Here is an 8,319-nt window from a genome sequence, read left to right as displayed (position 1 = left end):
CACATGTACCCGAGGTTGAGCCGCGTCCGCGCCCACAGCCCAGCGTTAGACTATTACCCGAAACGCTTCCCGGGCTTTAGTTGAATGGCCACTGCTCAACCTCAGGTTCATCTCCAATTACTCAACCCAGTATACTTAACCTCAATAATGATTTGACAGGTCCGATGGCATCGTGATTTGAGCGAAAAAACAATCGAATAAATGTGAAGATGCATGCTTTTTCAGATGAACAATCACAAGCTCATCAGAAAGTAACGTGATATTAACTAATCGAATGGGATTAATCTGAAAATACAAGGTAGAACAATTCACTGAAAAGTAGTCAAAACTTTCTTTTTTCTCGCGAATACAACAAACAAAATCAAGAAAAATAATCACTTGAAAAACTTTAACGAACCTTTATTATTAATTATCAACGCTACAGGAGAGGATATTCTTCATTTTCGATAGGCCTACGAGTTCTAAGAATATTCCACGATTTATTAGGGAAATGTTGAAACAGGTATGCCAAAATGAACACGCATGAAAACATTCAACAGAAAAACCTAGCGCTTTCTATGGAATTTCTATTGGAATTCTATGAGAATTCTCTGGAATTCTATTAGAATTCTATTCGTTTCTTGCGCCGATTCTATAGGAGATTATGCAACTTCATAGTCTTTTTGTTAAGGTAAAATTTGGTGCAAGAAAGTAAATAGGTTTTTATGTTCCTATAGAACGCGCGTGGAGTTTACCCCAAGCTGGGGCGGAGTGGCGTATTTCTAGCTGGGATACGGGTTCCGAGGCGAGCTCGAGCGGCGTGATTTCTACCCGGGTGAATAAAGTCCTAAAATCTACTTAAGTTAATTAAGAGTCGATCTGAATCAATTTGGAGAAGCTACTTGAATGGAGTCAGACCCAACTTGAATCAAGTTGCTGAATCTACTCGAATGGAGTCGAACCTGACCCGAATAAATTCACTGCCACATACATTTTAGTAATTGATTCATGATCAATTAAAGACGAAATTTCATTGAATTTAATGAAATGATATGAAACGATGAATTATATACTGCTGTTTTACATTAAATCGAATTGAAGGTCTTTTTTCGGAAAATTCAGCCAAATATTTTAACAGTGCAAGTCGTTGATAACAACACGAATTAATTCGATTCTCGACGAGTTTGAGTTCTACTCATACCAAAAATCAGATCCCTCCATTCCGTACAAGGCGCTTTTTTTGGTCGAATGTGAGATATTTCTCTGCATATGTACATGTTGAACTCCGGGGTAGATGACTCGACATATAACGATCTCATTCCACATTCTACATCCCTATATTCAGTTCAATGATAATGAAAATAAACCCATAAATTTTATTTTATCATGACCCAGCAATCCTCCACATCAGAGGGTTTTCCATCATGGGAATTCAGTTTGAGCGGAAGTTGACAACAATCAGCCTGAACCTATCGATCGTGGATAATTGAATTGACCCTGGGAATGAAAAGCTTTTCAAACGTCTCTTTCTCTCTCTCTCTCTCTCTCTCTCTCTCTCTCTCTCTCTCTCTCTCTCCCCCGCACTGCAACTCGTTAATTCTCTGTTTATTTTTTTTTTCAAGCCCGTCATTTCGATGACGGGACTTTTTTTTTGAGATTGGAGAGAGCATTTCAGTGGGGTGCAACCGAGCGAGAAGTGCCACCCAACCGAAAGAAGACGTCTTTGGGATTCTCTTCAGAAATGTTTTTGCCCAGTGCTCCTGTCATTTTCAAAGAGCCCTCGTGCATTCTTCTGCTCTTGCTCCGGCTACGAACGACAGCTTTGTGAAGGGGGAGAAATGTTTTTTCTTCTCAAAGTGTATTGTAGATGATTCAGTATGATGCACTGTGGAGAGGATTGCCTGGGGTAGGAGGTATGATTTACATAGAAACGAACATTTGTTGAAGGAAGTCTTAAGATTCTGAAAATGAGTAAATTTACGTTCTTTGAGGGGACGAGGACAAGCTCGACGCAATAATTTTTTGTTCTCTGGGAGCAAGGGAATCAGTCTGACGTGGGGAGATTAATTACTTTCCCTATTTCTTGATCTTGGAATGATTCTCACACGAAGCAAAAGACAAATGAACCGAAGAAATCTGCGATGGCGCTTCTGCTTCTGACACGTATATTACCAAAAATTATGTATTTCTCTCCTAATAAGGAGAACAATTGTTTCTTTCCGATAATAACATCAATAGAATCTCGTTTACTCAAGTGAAATGTCGTAGACAGTGACATGTAAATGCAGACGTTCGTCCCGACGGTTTTTTTCAGAGGAATAATTAATTGTTGTGATAAAATAAACCATAGTCATGTCAGAAATTTATCCTCATTTAATATGACCTTTTGCGATCTCGGGGGATAATAAGCAGAAGCCGCAATATCTGGGGACTACGCTGATAGAAAGACGAACAAGTTCTCAACAGGGGTAGCCATACGCGTTAGTTGTAATTACTGTTAAATTATTAAGTTGTCAATTAGTCAATATCACTTTGAAATCTTGAATATTGAAGTAATCATTAATTTAAATAGGCAAATTTTGAATTAGTAGACCTGTGCGCGCGCTTATCTATTGGTTGTGAAAATGAAGAAATCGAATTTATTAAACTTCATGTACTCATAGATGTTTTATAAATATTGATTATGACTTAAAGAGAGTGAAGAGAATGAAGAATGAAACATCAATGAATAGTTTTTAATCTTCGATTAATTCTTTTTTTTTACTTTTTATAATAATCTGACTAAAATCTGCAATTGTTGAAAAATGAGGGGAGGGTTATGAATTGATTCCCTAGAAAACAGGAAATTTCTTGAATTCTTCGGGAAATTTCACAGTTTTCCGGATAACCTTAGATCTTCCAAGATTTTGCTCGAATTATTTGAAAAACCGAAGAATTTTCATGAATTTTGTAGAGTTTAGAATTTATCTATGAAAATCTGCGAAGTCAGATTTGATCATTTTTGCGTATGATAAATATGAAAAAATTAAAATTTGGGAAGTGAAGAATAATTTGTGAGCTAAAAAAATTTAGAAATACTATGTTTTTTTTTCTCATGATCCACGATTAGATAATTTAGGTATATTTTGATAAAAAGATGAATTTCACACATGAAAAATGAAAAATATGACGCAGAAAAAATGTTTGGCATTTTAAGAATTTGAAAATACCGGGGATTTTTTTCAGCGACTACTCCACATGCCTCATTGACCAATCAGAATTGAGGTAGGAAATTAAGTATTATCTGCTTAATAGAAAAATTTGTAGTTCCATATTTTTAAATATTTAATTCATCACCAATTGGAAATTTCGGTTATCAATTATTTTGCTATTTTTTAATTTCTATTAGCATATTTAAACCTTGATCTATGTAATTCGGAAAATTCTTCTAATATTGAAGAAATTAATACTGATGGCCATCCTTGGTTGTCAAACAATTCTTGTTTGAGCCACCAAAATCGTTAGTTTAAAACTACCAAAGAATAATTGTTTGATTTGAATTTGAAAGCTTCAAGCATGAGTAATTTCTCTTCTTTCAACAATAAAGAATACGATTCTCATCGGTCGTATTGCTTGTTGCAATGAGAATGATTATAAACAATTAATTGAAAAAAGGAATGTCGAATTTGACAGGAAGAAGGACAGAATGAGAAGGCATCAACGCTAGTACACTGAACACCAGAAACAAGTGGAAATGGAACTTCTTGTGCAGATAATGTTCTTCAATACCGTACAAAAGCTTCAAACCCCATGACAAAAACTCAAACACTGTTAGACATTTTTTGAAATTTTATGGACGATATTATAGTAACGGTTGTGATATTTCAAGTTTTAAGTAGAATTCACGGAATTTCATGAGTTTACAGTGGAAGTGAGATGGAAAGTTCACGACTTGATTGAATTTTCAGTAGAACATGAATATTCAGAAACAAAATGACATGAATTTTCAATATTTCCCTGAACTTTCCTGATTTTTATGAACTTTTACAGAATAATTGAACTGAAAGATCAAGTACTTTATTGATTTCCAGATCATTTGAACCGAAAATTAGAGGAATATTTAATTTTTCAATGACAAGATTTTCTAAAATTTCAGTAGAACTTGAAAAAATTCAGACGAAATTTTTTAACAGTGAAGTAAATCTCCAATTTTCCACTATCTGGAGCACAAATTAGTACCTTTCGCCCCCACATACAAAAACAACTTCACTCCATAAATAGGCCAACGAGTGGTCACCACCCCACATTTCTCCCCATTTGATAGTTTTTCGTGCAACGTTTACACGCCAGTGTGTGTGGTATGACATCGTTATAACTTTTTTGGTGGAGGAAACTATCGATCCGCAGTTTCACAGTTACTGCCGAGGGCATCATCCACGAAAACGCCGGGAAAAACCAATCGAACTGGCTCAGCAGTTGACACTTTTCTGTTTCTTGCGGATTGCATCAACTTCACAAATTGAAAACACTTTGAAAAATTTTTCCTTTGACGACATCCAGCGATTTCTCGCAGCTTTCATCACGCATTCAATTCTAACTCCAGCAGCAAAGACTCAATTTTCCGGAGTACTGCACTCTGGTGCATTTACGTTCCCTTGTCTGAGCATCCAGGCCCTTGTCTGGGCATCCCTGTTCGATGTTCTCCTGGGATCCCGGACATTGTCTCAAACAACCAAAATCGTGACACGCTGAATATACAGCGTCATTCAAATTACATTCTGCACAGAATTATTATTTTGGTGAACATTCGTTGTTCATAATAAATAAATAATGGAAATTGTTGAAACATATTTTTAATCATGAAATCGATTTTTGATAAAATTCTGAATATCCAAATTGTTTGTTTATAAATTATTCATAGAAAATGCTCGTAATTTTAACTAAACAAGTGGGAATTTGCTCCTGTATTGCGTATAGTTATAGTATAGTTATTTCTGCTAATAAATTAGCAATAAGCTTCCGAATGGTCATTTTGGTAATTTTTTTTTCATTGTATATTATTCATAGCCTATTTCATTTTCCTGAATTGAATTAATTTCTTTCCAACTAATTATTTTAGGTTTTCCACTTAATAAAATTCTATCATTATTATTATTTTTATTATCGCTCATTTACATATAACAGATTGTTTTTCGTTTATTCGTTTCTATTACCCCTCTCACCCCTTTGTTCGTGGGTGGGCTGATATGCTAGTCGCATTCAGGTGGCATTTACTTCAAGAATAACATCTTTTATCCACGTTTCGCTATTTATATCTTAATTAATCTGCAGAATTCTGATTTTCGAAAAATACGAAATTTTGGAGAAATTTTACGGAAATGAAAATAACTATTATTATTTTCGTTTTATCTTCGAATTCGGTTAAAAGAACATCCCAACGAATTTTTTAAGCCGTCATTCAATCAATTTGGAACATTTTTTTTTAGTTATCGTGTTACAACTGAATTTTGAAAATGAATCGAAAATTAAAAAAATTAATCAATTAATTGAATTTTAATTAATGGCGATGGATACGGCTTAGCAATATCTTCATTGGAGAAAAAAAAAGAATCAATTCCATCGATTCATTAGGACTTTTTTAGGTACAAATTTCGGACTTTTTGGATCATAACGGGTTGACATAAGACAAAAAATCTAAAACTTAAATTTGAACGATTACATTGCTTCCATTCGAAGCAAAAATTGTACTTTTTAAATTATTCCATCAATCTTCCTCCAAAAGTAAAATTTCTAATTTTTTTCCGATTTCTTAAATATTTCCCAACGGTTGAATATCGAGAATAAAATTCACTCCTGCAAAGTTTCAGTAATAAAATCAAATGAGGATAAAATGAAAGCTCTAATGTTCGACTACAAAAGTAGAAAAGCATTTCGCTCCAGAAAAAATAGCAAAAGTACTTGGATATTCTTAAATGGTTGAATTGAATCCGGGACCTGGAGCGTGTGAGCCAACGAACTTACACTGCGCCAGCTCAACGGGATTGAAATTGAGAGTATGAATCATTTAATAGTCAATAGTCCTGCCATCAATGATGGATATGAAAATTTCATGTGAATTAGTCGTCATTAAAAATTTCCCTATTTTTTCCTCGATATTACGGGAGTAATCTCCTAACAGTGTGCTGAAATAACGGTTTCTTTGTTGACTCGAATCCTATCTCAGTTTGGTCCATTCGCGCTCCGTGAAGAATAAAGTACCATATATGATTTAAGCCTGTTTGTGTACATCCTGGTAAGCTTTTTATCAGCGAACTTCCAGCAGGATACGCCCATTGAATATTACAAAACAAAATCACCGCTCTGAAAACGTCCTCTCCTCACAAAAGGATAAGAAGCTTTCATTCTATTTTCCATTATTTACAACGTGGATTTCGATTTCAAACAGGAACTGCAATTTCTGATAAGAAATTGTTTTTTTCAAAGAAGTATCCTTATTTATCCTATTCCGTGATAAAATATACAATATCCCATGAGTTGCAATATTGCCTTTCAAAGTTTTACACCGTGGAACCGTAAAGAATGAAAAATGTCCTATTCCGTTGTTACACAGAGAAAAAAGTTGGAGAAAAATTACCGAACAAGTCACGAAATAGTGGAGCGAACTCGATTTTCAGTACTTTTTCACAGTATATCGGGGAAAAAGTGCAAGACGAATAGTGACAATTAGTGGGAAATTAAAAGTACACTGTTAGAAATTTTTTGAAATTTCATAGAAAATATGATAGTATTTTATCTGATTTATTGATTTATCGGATGATTTATCTGAAAAATCAAGTAGTTTATTGATACGTTAAAGAAGGAAATTTATATTATTATTTATATTTTTTTGGGGTACATTAAAGAAGAGAATTCCTACAGCGTTCCACCCGAGTCAAGGATTCGGTTCTGATCGGACGTTCTGATCGGTCTTTCAAGATCTCTACAGACCTAGATTGACTTGGTAAGTCCTAATCAGTTCTGTGATGCAGTTTTCTGGAGACCTTTCGAATCCTCAGTTCTTCTCGGCCCTGAGAAGTCCTCCTCTATACTACCGAGACCTCGGGATTTCACGAGGGGGTGGAGGAGAAGACATGCATGTGGAGGGTTGAAATTTGTAGCCAACGAAGAGAGGGTTACAGAATATATTTTAGCCATCCTCATCTCTCCGTTTGCAGGCGGTGTTTGAATAAAAAATAGTGAACGTTGATTCTGTATTTATTGACCCCCTAATGCCAATGAAGCCCTCGGCGGTGACAGAAAAGACGAAAAAAAAATTTTCATTTTCACGTGGGTCAAGGGTGAAAGTCAATTTTAGCCTAAATTGAATTTTTTCGCCAAGTGAAGGTTGATTCTGTATTTTCTAACGATTCTGATGCCAATGAAACGCCCTAAGGCGCGACAAATGTGGAAATAAATTTTTTTTTTCACCCGGAGCCAGAGGGTCAGATCTTGGATTTTCCTAGGGGGAAAGTCGACTTTCGCCAAAATTGTGAACGTTGATTCCAACTATCTAAGCGACGGGCTACTCAGAATTCTCAAAAGTATGTGAAAAAAGTGAAAACTGAAAAAAAAATTTTTTCACCGAGGGCCAAAGTGTCAGATCTTGGATTTTTTCAGGGGGAAAGTCGGTCAAAGGGTCACAAGGGTCACGAGGGTCAAAGTGTCAGATCATGGATTTTTCCAGAGGGGAAAGTCGACTTTCGCCAAAATCGAATTTTTTAGCCGGATGAACGTTGATTCCGACTATTTAAGCGACGGGCTGTTCAGAACTCTCAAAAGTATGTGGAAAAAGTGAAAACTGGAAAAGTTTTTTTTTCAGACTTTCAAAGGGTCAGATATTCAGTTTTTCCAGGAGGAAAGTCGACTTTCGCCAAAATCGAATTTTTTAGCCGGGTGAGCATTGATTCCGACTATTTAAGCAAGGGGCTGTTTAGAACTCTCAAAAGTATGTGGAAAAAGTGAAAATTGAAAAAAAAAATTCTCACCGGAGGCCAAAGTATCAGATCTTGCATTTTTTCAGGGGGAAAGTCGACTTTCGCCAAAATCTAATTTTTTAGCCGGGTGAACGTTGATTTCAACTATTTAAGCGACGGGCTATTCAAAACTCTCAAAAGTATGTAGAAAAAGTGAAAACAGAAAAAAATTCTTTTTCGCCCGGAGTCAAAGGGTCAGATTTTCGGTTTTCCCAGGGGGATAGTTGACTTTCGCCAAAATCGATTTTTTTTAGCCAAGTGAAGAATGATTCTGTATTTATTGGCCCCTCTAATGCCAATGAAACCCTCGGAGGCACCAAAAATGTCGAAATAAAAATTTTAATCTTCA

This window comes from Diachasma alloeum, unplaced genomic scaffold, assembly GCF_001412515.2.
Source record: "Diachasma alloeum isolate Michigan unplaced genomic scaffold, Dall2.0 Dall_scaffold_00603, whole genome shotgun sequence".
In the NCBI taxonomy this organism is placed as follows: Eukaryota; Metazoa; Arthropoda; class Insecta; order Hymenoptera; family Braconidae; genus Diachasma; species Diachasma alloeum.
Note: the sequence above shows the minus strand (reverse complement) of the source record.